Source organism: Orbicella franksi, chromosome 1 (assembly GCF_964199315.1).
Source record: "Orbicella franksi chromosome 1, jaOrbFran1.1, whole genome shotgun sequence".
Classification (NCBI taxonomy): Eukaryota; Metazoa; Cnidaria; class Anthozoa; order Scleractinia; family Merulinidae; genus Orbicella; species Orbicella franksi.
In genome coordinates this window covers 5099991-5115655 of record NC_138145.1, presented here as the reverse complement: position 1 = coordinate 5115655, position 15665 = coordinate 5099991, and the positions used below count along the sequence as shown (strand labels likewise).

Below are 15665 nucleotides of genomic sequence, written 5' to 3'. Positions count from 1 at the left end.
AACAACATTTATTTGGTCACAATTATTGTATCATGAATTGGCATCTTAAAGTGGGAATTGTTTAAAAAGTATAAAATGAACAGATAATTACTTAATTTAGTTAATTATATATTTTCTGTTACAATGCTATTATTTATGGTGATATACATTTCCAAAAAGACTAAAACACAATTAAAAAAATGATGTTTTGAAACTAGAACAGTAACATGGGAGTTCAAAGTAAAGCAATATAATTTTAATTATGTGTGCCCTGGACAAAAACAGGAGTTATCCAAACGCAATAATAAAATTATTGGGATAAATGATGTTTATCAAAAAATGATATTTTTGAGAAAAGTCCCCCATTCATCAGTGCAGCAACTATAAATCTGTGGATAGGACTTTTTATAGATGTTTCATTTACATATAAATACAGAACATTGGAACATGTTTGTGCACTGGGAACAATCTTTGACTCATCATGCACAAATGATATTGATGGGGCTGGATCAAAGCCAGTAACAGGAATTCGTGCTGCCCCTGTGCAAAACATGAGTAGATGATTGGTTGTGATGGTTGGAATAAACTTAATCTCTTCTTCTGTCAGGTCAGAAATGGTTTCTTGTAACACTTCCAGGATTGTTCCATCTAAAAAACAATACGGAAACAAAAATTTGGTAAGCAAAGAATGGTCGTCATTAGTAGTTTTCACTCAATTATTAAACAATAGTATTAAACTCGGCACGCATTGCCGACAAGTAAAATCAAGGGGACATTTGTCTGTCATTTGGTAAAAAGTACACTGTACTGCATAAACGTTTTTACCACAGTTTTCAAGGTAGATGCACTTGATATATCATTTTACCCTTCCAACATCTTTAATTAATTTAAATTAACCACTAAAATACCTTCATTACAAACCAAAGTACAGTTAGATGTTTCTTGGGGCTGTAACTACATTTTTGTTCATAAGAATAAAGTTTCAGCTGCAGATTTTAGCACATACATGTACACTGTATTTAGTTTCATACATAATATCATGTATTAAAATCAACCACAGCAATTGAAATAGACCTTAAAAAGCTTCCATGAAATTTACCTTCCACACAGTTTACAAAGTCAAGAAGTTTGGTCATCACAATTTCCTGGGAGGTTCTCCTGTTGCTGCCTATTGGGGAAAATTGTGGTTTCAAAACTTTTTGTAGCTCCTTGGCTGTCAGTTTGTCATCTCTGTATTGGAACAGAAAATTTGCCATACCACTGGTTTTATGTATCAGATCCATTATCTGAAAAAAGTGAAGAAACACTGCGACATATATTTGACACATCAGATAGTAGCTGTACCCCTAAATTAGGATCTAAACAATAGTGTTTTCCAAGTGCTCTGATTGGCTACAAAAACAGGGACAGTAATTACCTCCAAGGATTGTTCTAGATTTTTTGTACACATTTTTACCCATTTGTCCGAAATAAAGTACTGTCCTGGTTGTTCAAAGAGTGGATAGCACTATCCAGCGGATAAGCATTAACCAAATCAGTTGTGTGAGGCCCTATGCACCAACTTGGCGCCAGGGGACAAGGGAAGTGAAGTGAAATCAGTTGTGTTATCCCGTCAAAGTAAATGTCAAAATAAACTGGAATATCTACTCTTCTTTTATCAAGTAACAAACTTTCTTCTGGGATAATTTGATGAAGTCCACTCTTAGTTCAATTTGTAGCCTGTTGTCATATATTTCAGTGTGAAAGATAAACTTGTCTGAAGTAAAAAAGCAATGCAAGGCCTATGTGCCAATTACTAGGTAAGTACCTCATAGCTACATTGCAGGCCTAAAATCATTTGATCCATCATTGCTTTACACTGCAATGTGACATAATACTGCACCACTTCTTTCGTGAACACACTGCAGTCTTTCATTGGGATTATTGTTGGTAGTCCATCAATCTCAAATCTCCAATCCTATTCTTGTAGAATTTTGTCAAATTCCTCTTGTTTCTCTGCTTCCAGCAACTACAATGAAAAATTAGACACCGCCACACAGTAAACTCCTGAGACATACAGGGGGAGGGGATTCCTCCAATAATTTCAAGAGGCATCCTCTTGCTATTTGGGGGTGTGATATTGGCTGTTTTATGCTCTGATGACTCCATACAGATCATTCCCATTTTGCCTTGGTTCTAAAGACTCTCTAGATGGCTAGGAGTCAAGGCAATAAGTATACTTGTCAGAAACACAACATTTTACATCACAAATCTTAAATGCAAAAAAACTCTGTAGTCTCCAGGGGGTAAACCTGAAAGCAAATTAATAGCAAGTACATGTATACATGAAAAAAGATTCAGCAGATTACCCGCACTGGCAGATAACCCGCACCAAAAAACAAAAGAAAGTTATGCTAAATAGTTCAAGAACTCACAAATTTGAAGTGATCGAGCGAGACCAAGCCTTTCATGTTCGTGTCCATTTGGAATAAGATAAAAGTGGACAAGGGAATTGAAGTGAAATCAGTTGTGTTATCCCGTCAAAGTAAATGTCAAAATAAACTGGAATATTTACTCTTCTTTTATCAAGTAACAAGGCTAGTGTTCAGTTTGATCAAGTTCAGTTTAAAATCCATTAAAGTCCTCATCTTCCGTGTCACTATTAAACAAGTCAATTAAATGGGCATCCATAACAGGATCCAGAGCGGTCGCGGATTCCATTTCATCATAGTCACTGATGTCCGACTCATTGCTCGCTCTATCCTCGGCACAACCCATAATGCCTGCCTTCCTGAAACCATTTGTGATTGACGTTTTCACTGCCCTCCATGCTCGAATAACCCAATCGCAGACTTCCGCATGTGTTGCCCTCCTTATTTTCCCGGTTTCAGTGCAGGTGTGTAGGCCCTCCAACATCCACTTTTCCCACTCGGCACAGATATGGTTTTTAAATGAGCGATTCACAGAAATGTCCAATGGCTGCAATTTCTTATTAAGGCCGCCAGGAATCACTGCAGTGGTTGTTTTGTGCTCGTCTTTGAAAGTGTTCCGAACATCTTCATCGATGTGCGCGCTGAAACTGTCAAAGATCAGAAGCGATGTTCTGTCGAAGAAAGACACAGGTCTTGGTCGCCAAACTGTCTCGCCCCAAACAGCCATTCCATCGCGATCCATCCATCCTTTGCCATGGCAGTGGACAACCACACCATCTGGGAGCTTTTCTTTTGGCATTGTTTTGCATTTAAAGATGACCATTGGTTTGAGCTTTTTCCCTGACTCCAAGCATGCAAGTACAACAGTGAAGCCAGTTTTCTCGTGACCAGTGGTTGAAACAGGAACGCTTTCAGCGCCGGTTGAATCAACAGTTCTGGAATGAGGAGCATCAAATGACATTGGAACTTCATCCATGTTGAAAACACAATCTGCTTGGATGCCAAGCTCCTCTTTTCTTCGCAAAACAAACTCGCGAAAGTTCACAACTTTCCCTCCCCAGTCATCTGGCAGCTTCTGGCCAACAGTGGTTCTTGCACGCACGGATAGGCGATTTTGGCGCATGAATCTGCTACGCCAACTCAGACCACCAACAAATTCAGCGACATTCATCTGTTTTGCCAACTCCTTCGCTTTGAAACGGATCATAACGGTGGTGACTGCACAGCTCTTTTCTCTTTGGCTGATGACCCACTCTTTCAAAGTTCTCTCCAATGCAGGAAACTTCGCTTTACCAGTACGGCAGGTGCGTTGACGCTTTGGCATTTTCGTCATTACAGCCTTCTTCTTTCGCCAGTAACGGATCATGGATTCATCGATCTCAAACTCTCGTGCTGTTGCTCTGTTACCAATTTCATCTGCCCGAGCGATAACTCTCAGCTTGTACTCAAATGTGAAACTTTGTCGTGGGCGTTTCAAACCAGGCATTTTTAAATTGAACTCGTATTAAACTCTTAACTGACTTGTGGATGCACTTATCGTAAATGATTGATGTTTGTAAAACTTATTGAGTCAGTTAGCCTTTTATAACGATTTTGCATCGAAGAAAACTTTATTCATTGTTTTTGTTAACAAAGCAATTTCCAGTGTGCAATTAGTAAATTTTCACACCCATTGTTTTCGATATTCATTGAGAGTTGAACTGACTTGTAAAATTCGGCCCGCAATTTTCTCAAAAAAACAATATTTCGGGATCTACTTGGTCTTAGAAATCGCTTGAAACGGGAAAATACTTTTTAAATCAAGGCAGTACTAAATGTAAATTTTCCACTGATGCGTCGAGTATTTTTGTATTATTTCTTCACTTGTCAGTGTTTTGTTTACACTCGTGCCGACAATTATATTTTTTATCACGTTCCACTAATTATGCGGCGCCATGAATTCAACAGATCACCAAGATATTTGTGGTATCTCAGGTTCTACTGGGTCTAAGAAATTGCTTGAAACGGGAAAATACTCTATAACTCAAGGCAGCGCTAGCTAGGAATATTTTGCTGATGCGTTGAGTATTCTTGCATTTTTTTTATCACAGTCAATGCTATTTTTTCACCGCATGCGTGCTGACAAATGTCGGCATCATGTTTCAGTTAGGCTTCGTGCTTTCCACAATAAAAGACACGTCAAAAGGTTTAGGTGAGAATTTTTCTAAGCAAAACAAAACTAGCTGTGAAATTGACAAGGTAAGAAAACTATCAAAGCACAAACATGTAGCGAAAAATTTGTTTGTATGGAATTTTTTTGTATGATTTCATCGAACTTGCATCAGCTATAATCAAGCAACATTTAAAAGAATTTTATAGCAAATAAAGCACGATACAAGAGTTGATAGGAGGCATTACACAGGTTTGTGGCAAGCGTATATTTAATGACTCTTATCTTTGTTTTATCCTCTGTCAGTACTATAATAATTACTGTTAAATACTTACGGGAAGATTAAAAAATTATCAGATAACCCGCACCACCCTATTACCCGCAGCAACGGTAGTTTACTGAAAAATTAACGCATTACCCGTGGGTAATCTGCCAGAAATTACAGTACATGTAGCAGTAACAAAAACAAGTTTTAAAAAACTTACAAAAAATCACTGGCCACAAAAGAATTCAGCACATCATTGAGAGCCCTTGGAGGGATGTCTGTACCAACAGACTTAGATGCACTATGACCAGCAGCTGGAAATGGAGGGTCTAGAGCAGTGGCCTCGTTGTATTCCTGGTCCTCGACCTCAGGCCACTCGTCAAAAGCTAGATCAGCCCCGTCGAGATCGACGACTTCCAGCTTGCAGATGGGGCTCAGATAGAGCGTCAGCCTCGAATATGACCTTCCGAGCCATTCTTTATAGCTCTTCAATACAAAATCCTGGTCTGTTCCAGGGATTTGCCTGGCAATCCTGGCATCCTGATATGCCAGTACATAACCCCTTTCAGTATTAAAGGTACAATCAAAGGCTTTCCATTTTTTGACTGCTGCATCTCACACTGTCGTAATTTGCGCTGATCTCAACTTTTAGTGGGAGTGAACTTCCTCTCACAGGCTTGAGAATGTCGCCTTCGTACTCCATCAATGCGATATTTATTGTTGCCTCGCAGCTGGCTTGCTTATTTTTCTGCTTAAAATGGCCTCTCCGCTCTTCTGACTTTCTGTAAAGAAACTGTCTGAACGTAGGGAACTGTTTTGCTGCAGGAGCTGCTGGCCGTGGCTCTGAAGGTGATTAGGGTCGCTTGCGGCTCATCTGGCTCGTAAGTGAGGCATTGTCAACAATGTTATCCCTAGAGTATAAAGATGTCTCCACTTCTACTTTTGTCCCGCAATTTGGGCAAAAAGCAAATGAAGATTGCAAACCTTTGCCGCAATTCCAGCAAAACATGCTAGATCGATCAAAGATGGCTTCTAGTGATTGCAAGCGAAAGCGCGGTAAACGACGTGACCAGGCCTAAATGACAGTCTAGCCCTAGGGTCTGTCGCCCATTTTTAGCCCATTGGGTGCCAGGAATAATGTGCACTGAAAAACATATTTGTGCACTGGGAAACTTATTTGTGTACTGAAACATATTTGTGCACTGAAAAATATATTTGTACACTGAAAAATACATTGTGCACTGGCAAACATATTTGTGCACTGAAAAATACATTTGTGCATTGAAAAGTATATTATTAATGTATTAAGATTGACATTTATGCACTGAAATTTTTATTTGTGCATTGCATATATGGGCCACTGTACTTTTCCTGATCGAGACTTATAACAGCGGCCAAGAGCTGTTTGAGTTTAGCATAATCAATGGTGTCACGCAACAAGAGAAGGTTTTTGAAAATACAATGCCCAGGCACGCCACACGTTTGATCCTCACTGAGAATCTGGGGGAGAACCTATAGTGGCTCACGGGGCTAGAAAATCCCATTTCGGCTGGGTGGTGGTAGTAGCCGGCATATTAGTTGATTCTGGTAGTTCGTCAGAGCTGGTCCCGGTTACCGCCTGTGCATACGTCGGAGACGGGGTTAGGGGGGAAAAAAGCTCTGGGGTGGTGTGGACATCCATGCCCTCCTCAGGCTCGTCCCTCTGGTCTTCAGCTTGTCCCACGTGGGGTTTAGCATTGTTAGCTGGGGGGAGGGTTGTTCTCGTCACCACCTCCAACAATAGGGCGTCTTCTTTTGGGACAGTTTTTAACCACATGATCTGTGGAGTGGCAGCATTGACAGGTCACAGGCTGACCTGAATATTTAAAGCCTATCTCCAGGCCTGCAATGACTAATTGTTTTGGAATGTCATGCTCGATGCGTGTGAACTCAACCACACGCACGCATTTTCAATATGGATAAAACCTTCCTCCAAGTAGCGAAGGTGTCGCACACTTTTTGATTTAAGTTCGCCGTACGTGGCCAACTAGTTTAATAGGTCGGCATCAGGAAATTCGACCGATACGAAAACAGACACGAATGCTCCGTTGTCCAAGAAGACGCAGGGGTTTATTTTTTTTATTTTTTTAACTTACAATGTTTTTTTTATTGTTTCTACATTAATTGTTGAAATCCATATTTAAAAAAAGGAAAATTAATTTTTTTGTCGCTTACACTGCTTACAACACTATATATTATACTTACATAAGTACTTACACAATACTTCTTACACGATGCTTACACTTTATTAACTTGCACTACTTACAATACATGTGTTACAATACAATTACACCAGTCAAATTGAATTACAGTTTTTTAATTTATTTATTTTATTTACTGAAGAATGAATAAAGGTTGGTTACAAAAGTTAACAATGACACCATATGGAATTAGTTATGAAAATAGATAATGTAAATTCTTCTCTACATACTTATTTAACTTAAAGACTTTCCTTAATGGTAACGTTTTCCGACTTCAATTATTAGATAAAATTGTTTCCTCAAAAATCTTCCGCTTTTCTTTAAACAAATTCGTTTTATTCAATTTGAAGTATATATGTTTTTCAGTTTCATATTTAGTTACCAAAATTCTTAAAAAGTGATTCAAGGAAGGTAATATTTCTTTACATCGACAAGTCCACAAGAAAGATTTTCCTAAAATTACTATGTAATTAAATAGATCCATCTCCTCCTCAAAAGACCCAACAATAACATCGCAATATGTAAGTGAGAGGCTTCTGCAACTCTTGATTTTACTCAAAATTTTTTCATTAACCTCGTGCCAAAAAGAATTTGAAAAAGAACAACCGAATAAAATATGGAATATGGCTTCTGTTAGCTGATGACAAAAGGTGCAGTTTGGACTAGAAATGTATCCTATTTTACACAGGCGGTCATTAGTAAACAGAACAGAATTCAACACTTTGTACTGAAAGGAGCGTAGATACGGTTTGTTAGCAACCTTCACTGACAAAAGAAATGCTTCTGAAACTTGCTTATCATCAAGGCTAAATTCATTCTTTAGCTTAACCCATTTACTTGGCTTTTCCAATTTTTGTTTTATAAGAAAACAAAAATAGTCATGACATTTAAGACTTTCCAAATCAAGAATTGCCTTAAAATTTGGTATGTTGACACACAACTTCAAAGGAATAGGTTGCCTTAGGCCTTTCCAGACTAAAAAATTGGACCTTGTCAATCCCTCACTTCTGAGAACATTAAAAGACTCGATATTTGACTTGTCAAAGAGCAGATCATGTGTATATTTAACATTCATATTAAAGTAATGCTTATAAAAAACACTTTTACCATCGATTTTGATTTCTTTGTTGTTCCATATAACATATTTGTAAACATTATTTGGATCTACTATTTCCCTTATATTTGACCACCACATTAACAGATCCTGATAAAAGGTGGATGAAATGTTTATCTCGTTTACATCATAATTACACTGAAGAAGAAAAAGACCCCCTTCATTATCCAAAAGATAATTAAGGTAAGACTTCCAGAAACCTGACGAGTCCTTGTCCGTTATTCACATTAGCCAGCTCAGCCTCAACGCTTTTATCATGGTTTCATAATCTATCATTTTGAGCCCACCTTGCTCATAAGGTGCATACGTTGAACTTCGAATAACTTTATCTTTCCCATTCCATAAGAAATGAAAAACTAAATTGTTAATTCTTTTATAACTTTAGACGGAGCGCTTATCACCAAGCTCGGGTATATTAGTTTTGGAAGAAGAATTGCTTTTATAATATTAACCTTGCCATGGATTCACAAACCCCTTGACTTCCATAAATTTATTGCATTTCTGATTTTTTCAGCCTTTGCTTAAAATTTTTCTCCACCAGTATCTGTACATCATATGTAATGAAAATCCCTAAAAACTTAGTGCAAGTTTTCCATTTGACTCCAAGTGGTTCGTTTTCACAGTTCTGGAGAGAGCTGATCCACATTGCTTCTGTTTTCGCAATGTTAAGTTTTAGTCCAGAAACTTTCTCAAAACAATCAAGCAATACAAACAAAGCTTGTGCAGAATCTAAATCCGATAAAACAACAGTTGTGTCATCAGCGAACTGCAGCAGTTTAGTTTCTAAATCGTTTATTTGTATTCCTTTAATATCGTCTTGGTTTCTTATAGCAATCGCTAGGATTTCAACAGCAGAGACAAAGAGGTAGGGAGAAGGGGGTCTCCCTGCCTAACTCCACGCTCTATCTTAAAGTAGTGAGAGCAAAGGCCATTGTTTATAATACAACTTTGAATATCTTTACAGAAAATATTGACCCATCTTATGAAATCTGGCCCAAAACCGAATTGATTCAAGCATTTTTCAAGAAAAGTCCATTCCAAACTGTCAAATGCTTTCTCAAAGTCAATAAAAAGTAAAATTCCGGGTAATTTCTTAGCTCTTGTATAATCCATTATATCAAGAATTGAGCATATGTTCTCTCTGATGTTTCTGCCCGGGATATATCCTGATTGATTATAATGTATTAATTTAGGTAAGAGACTTTTCATTCTTTCTGCAATAACTTTTGAGGCTATCTTTGTATCAACATTCAAAAGGGAAATTGGCCTCCAGTTTTGAAGATCACAATGATCTTGGTCCTTTTTCTCAATTAATGTAATTACAGCCTGTCTTTGTGAAGGGCTCATTTCTCCTTGTAGAAAAGATGCATTGAAGCATTCAACTAAAGGATCCCCCAAGAAATTCCAGAAAGTCATAGAATTCTATAGGTAGACTGTCATTTCCCGGAACCTTATTTAATGGAAAAGAGTTTATGATTTTAGACCATTCTTCAAGACTTATTAGTCCTTCACCCAGAGATCTTAAGTCATGTGAAAGTGTTGGAATAGGTAAGTCTTCAATGCGAAAGTATAATTCGTTTTCGTCAAGGCAGTTTTTTCTTGATTTGTAAAGATTTTCAGAAAAATTTTTCTCTCCCTCTAAAATTTCGAAGGGATCTACGGTAATTACTCCACTAAGCCGAAGCTTCCGTATGTGCTTTCTTATATGATTACGTTTTTCTAAATTAAAGAAATATTTAGAATTTTTTTCCGTGTTCATACCACCTCGCACGTGATCTAACTATTATACCGTCAACCTTTTTATCATACATTTGTTCCATTTTTCTTTCAAGACATTTAAAGTTCATAAGTTCTCTTGACTGGGATTGTTTTGAAAAACTAGAGGCATCTTGGAGTTCTCTATTTAACTGCCACTCTTCTGCTTTCCTTTGCTTATTTTTATTCATCGAATATTTCTGGAGTATTTCTTAACATTATATTTTACCCAATCCCAAACAGAGCGTGGGTCGCTAAGATCTTGCTTGCCTTCTTGAAGCCACAAAGGAAGAAGACAATTCATTTCATTGACATATTGTTTATCATTCAGAAGGGAGCAATTTAATTTCCAAAAACCTGGACCCTTTACTTTGTCATCAACATCTTGAAACTCTATCGTTGTTGCAGAATGATCGGTTTTTATGTCAACATTATAAACATTGTCCGATAACGAATTAGAAATAAGCCAATAGTCCAGTCTTGAGAAAATCATAGGGTTTGATTGACTCCAGGTAAAGCTGCGTACCATGGGATTCTTTACATGCCAAATGTTGTGTAAATCAAGCTCTGACTGTAACTGTTCTATTATGATAATTACAGATTGTCTTGGAATCATGTTGCCACCTCTTTTGTCGATGACTGGATTTAAAGGACAGTTGAAGTCTCCTCCAACAATGGTATTTTCAATTTCGTCCAAATTGTTTTTCACAATGGTTTGCAAAAGTGACCGATAAAAGGTAACCAAATCACTGTCCCGATTTAGAGCGTAAACATTAACTAGAAGAGCAGGTTCTCCACTTAGAAGAACTATAAGCATAATAAATCTACCATTAGGGTCAACAATGGATTTTTCAACTGTACAATCAAAATTATTCCTGATTAGAATTGCCACCCCTCTCACATTGTTAGCCCCATGAGAGCAAAACAATGTAGCACCCCATTCTCTTTTCCATGAAACTTCATTCCCTTGAGTGGAATGTGTTTCCTGCAGGAAAACAATATCCGGTTTTTGTTTTCTAAGCCAAGTAAATATCGTCCGTCTTTTTCGAAAGTTGCTGATGCCTCTCATATTTAAAGATATAAGTTTACCCTTCACCATTTTTGCTGAAAAAACATAGAGAACAATCGAAATTAAGGAGAAGAAGGATCGTCATGTATCTCTAATTAAATAACCATCCAAGTATAATCACTGAAATCTTCCAATAATTAGAGCCATAAAGCGACAACTTTGAGATATATGAATAATATGATGTCTGCAAAATTACTGTTAAGAATAAAGCGTAAATAAATAAATTTACTGCAAAAGAGTTCACAAAATTCGCGCTTGTGCAGCTGTGCACGAGCAAATGCGACACACATGAAATCATCATGCGATGGACATTAGCGCTTGCCTTTGCTGTGCTACGCAATGTTAGAAGACCAAAAAAAAAGAAGAAATTATGGACACAATATTTAGATTAACAAATTTCTACGTGACTGAGACTGCCCTTCCACCACAAAAAGTTTTCCCTTTGTGAAACGAACTCTCTTACCTTCTTCAAAAGCCTTTCGCATCCACCAGGGGTTTATGAACCTGGTCATAATCAATGCCCTCCTAGACCAATTTCATGGCGGCTTCAGGGCTCACCAAGGTGATATCGAAGCATTTTCCTCCAAAGACAGGGATAATGCCTTGAATTTCGCCAGCCTACTCCGGTAAAGATTGAGTGACTTTTAGCATGTCAATGTCCATGACATTGTTGTCCACGAGGAGACGAACAGTTCGCCGGTGAACAAAATGGGCACGTGGCTTGCTCAGGGCCATAGCGTGACAACGTCACGTATGAACAAAAAACACACCGCCGTACTGACCCCCACTGTTGAGTGATGAGAACCAGGCACCGGTCGGCAAGGAACAAATGCCAAAAGATCATGCAGCAGATTCCAGAAGCATACGCTATAAAGACACTAGAGAAATAGTCCCAAGTGAAAAAAAGACTCTCCTTGCTTTCAAACTAAGACGAAAGAGTTTCTTTTTTTTACGGCTGCATGTTTGCAGCCTTTTTATTATTTTTCTAAAGTTCACAATTGATAAAACAAAAGCGAGATTTTACAGTTTTTAAAGGTCAAATCCTATTAAAGGCTATAAAGTTAATATCCGGTAAGCTGTAACTTGACAGGTAACTTGAGCCGTAGTTCCGAAACGTCAAATACATGTTCAGTTAATAAAATTCTCTGTTTGAAATAATGATTCCATGTCCGTAACTCTTGTCCAAAGCCAAATCCAGGTCGATTCCATGAAGTTCTATGGTAAAGTTTTTAGCACGACAGTGCAGTTTAGCATAACTAGACGCGGTTTAAAAAGTTTACAATACGTGTTGAAGATTTCACAATGCATTCAATGAGTCACGTAATCCCAGTGGCTTGAAATGTTTCCTGCAATTCCAAAATATCCTTTTGTACAATAAACTTGATTTGTAATCCTTTGTCCGATCCAGGTCATCACCGTATAATCAGTCCATAAATCAATTTCAAAGTTCCAGTAGTATCTCCAAAGTTCATGTCCATTGATCGTTCCAAATATCCAGCACTCCCGTAAAAGTTCAGTCCAGTGGTAATTGGCGAATGTCAAAATACCCCATTGCCAAGGAAAGAACAAACTCTCAAGCGACCTGAAACATGAACGCCGATGAACTACAACACCTCACCCACACCCAGCCTGACATGATTAAAAAAGAATAGGCCCCGAACAGAAAACTTAATCAACGAGAAAAAATAAAAATAATTTCGCCTAGAAAGCCCTCATGGAAAATCACAGATGTGAAGCATGTTTCGCCAGTCCCATAAGATCGAAAAAAGTGCCGAGTGCAATGACACTTTATCCTAGCCAAAAGGCCAAGAAGCGATACCGGACCTTCCCTCCCCTAGGAGGGTGGTCCTGGGTTTCCCCCTTTGAGATATGGTGGTCAATATGCTGTCGCTGAGGGGCCTGGAGCCGAGTGTAGGCCGACGCTATGGAGCAAGTTGCTGTCATAGACGCACTTGTTCTACAGAACAAGTCCACAAAAATCAGCAGCAAAGTTGATAACGTCCCTCCAGGGGTGAGTGGGATCAAACACCTTTTTACCCTCCAAAATGAGGCAACATGTTAAAGACTGGTAATGACTCCGTTACTAAGATAGCACTACAGACACGGGCAGAAAGCAATGGTTACGTTATCAACATTCGCTCTCCACGTGCATACAACTTGCAGAGAAGTCAAGAAATGCCTACTAAAGAAATGCACCCGATCAACAACGGCAAAGCAAACAACACGCGAGCCACTGCATATTAACGGTCGACACGAATTCGAGCCCGCAAAACAGTTCTATTCCCGACTTGACTTGGAGAATGTCGGAGGCTCGGATCGTTGTCTAGTTTAGTCAACGAACCACCAACACAACAATCGTAAGGTAGAAATCAACTCACGGTTTGGCCAGCACTTCTCCTGTTACTTTCCTTGTCCTTTGCTCTTTCCATACTGTAAGTCGACGAACGTTACTTCGAGGACAAACTTGGCGGGGATCGAGTCAATGATTGACCGCCTGCCGAAACAAACGCAAATCGGAAAAGCCACCTTCTTCAGTTCAGTACGACATGGATGCATGACAACACCAGTTCCAGTGCACTCGCCTTTTCAGTTGCAGCTGGAAATCCTTGGCTTGCTTGACACGTTCCTTCGTTGTTCACTGTGCCCAGTCGTCCAGCCCGGCCCGGCTAACTGAGGAACAAAGCAAAGCATCAATCATTAACCATCCACCATTCACAGGGCCAACACTTGCACTTTTTGGGGGGCGAGCGTGAACACAGGCCCCAACTACCAGAAATTATACCCTCGAGTTACCCACATTTGGGGTAATCGCAAGGGTCAACCTGATCAAAGTGCAATGAAAGGGCCTCGCCTTGAGAGGACTGCCTCCTTGATCACAGTACCTCCCGCATCAGGTAAGTTTTTTATATTTAAGGTAGACGGCCGGGCTCCCTTACGGGAAGTGCAATGCCTGCCGACTGACAGTCTCATCCATAGCGTGGATACAGTGCAAGTCCAACACTAATGGGTCTACGTAAGGTAGGGAACACCTACAAATGTAGCCAGTTCACCAACTTCGCCAGGGAATCGAATCCTGCCTACCTTTTTCAAAAATTCCCAAACCCAAAACCCCACACACATAAGAAATACAACAGGACAGACAATACAAAGTAACGGAACAGAACAAAACAGGACACAAGCCTCAGTACAGTACACCAACTAAGGAGACCCCGTACAAGAGGACACGCCACAAATAAACAGGAAGAGACAAACCTTAAATATTTACAGAAAGCTGACCAGCAGCAACAGAAGCTACTACAGCGCGAGCGCCCCATTAACGGTGAAAATACCTTTTCCGGCGAGAAGACTTAAACCGTTTGAAAAACCAAAAGGAGGTTGAACCTTACCAGCGTCTTCACCTGGGTGATAATGGACGTGGCACCAGGGCGAACATCTCGAAAACGGAAGTCATTCTGGTATTGCCAGATGAGGAGCTTGCAAATATTGAGAAGATAAACAAAGATGCGGGGAGTGGTCCTCAACTCATCAGAATTAAAACCAAAAAGAGCATCCCTACAGAGGATAACAGGACACATGGAGGAAAAGCAAAACATGAGAGACTGAAGGCAGGATAGAGTACTCTGAACGAGAGGGCAGTAGAAGAAATGGTGCTCCAGCGATTCAACCGGAGCACCGCAAAAACATGGCAGAGGAACTGGTAATCCAAAAGACACAAGGTGCTGCGCAGTATATAGAACACCATGGGCGATCTTCCAGCTGACGTCGATAACCTGACGATCCAGGTCGAAAAGATGGAGGGTGCGCCACGTAGTAGGCCAATGAAGAGACCCAAATGTAGGCGCAAATTTCCCGACGCAATGCAGTGAAACCATGTTCTCAGAAAGCAAATATTGATAACACAATTTAGTAGACATGTTAGAGACTGAACAGCAGACCTGACACGATGAAGAACCTAAAACCAGCGAGTTACGAGACACCGAGAAGGAGCCATCGAGGTTATGCCATGCAAGCAACAAAGACTTATAAAAGGGTGGTAAGACCCAAGGGCCAAAGGAAAATTGGTCGGAAAACACTTCAGAGGAGAGGCTTCGAGCCAATGGCTGAACCAATATGACATGAAAGTGACCCAGCCAGATGGAGAAGAGGCGAAGCGCTTCACCCATTGACCAAGAAGGGAACACACTTTTAGTTTAATGTCGACTACAGAAAAGCCACCAAAAAGAGGAGACTGCACAACTGTGGAGCGTGAAACCACCTCACGCTTTCCACTCCAAAAGAAGGAAAAAACAAGAAAGGATAGTTCTTTAAGGACCCAGGCTGGCATGTGGATGAGAGATACCACATACCAGACATGGGAGAGAGCAAGAGCATTAATGACTAGGGCCTTACCACAAAAAGAGAGCACACAAGAACACCAGGATTTGAGAACACAGTCCACCGCATCGATTCTGGGACGCCAGTTATCTGCCTCCAGGTTTCCCACGCCAAGAAAAACACCAAGGAGCCTTAATTTGGTAGAAGACCAATCCAATGCAACCGGAGAGCGATTGCTCTAACCGCTTAACCAGAGGCCCTTGGATTTTGATTGATTTAGCTTAGCACCAGGGGCTTTCTCAAATAGGGCATGTCTCAAACACAGCATGGATGGCATCATCAGAAGTAAGGATAAGTGACATCAGTATA

The 15665-nt window shown here is 39.7% G+C and overlaps 1 non-coding gene and 1 pseudogene across 1 annotated transcript; both read right to left on the bottom strand.

Moving 5' to 3' along the window:
- Positions 1-13456: 13456 nt before the first annotated feature.
- Positions 13457-15518, bottom strand: LOC145486819 (uncharacterized; annotated as a pseudogene).
- LOC145465801 (U1 spliceosomal RNA) lies at positions 13721-13884 on the bottom strand. The gene has a single exon (XR_014041702.1). It is a non-coding gene; the product is annotated as a U1 spliceosomal RNA (small nuclear RNA).
- Positions 15519-15665: the final 147 nt, after the last annotated feature.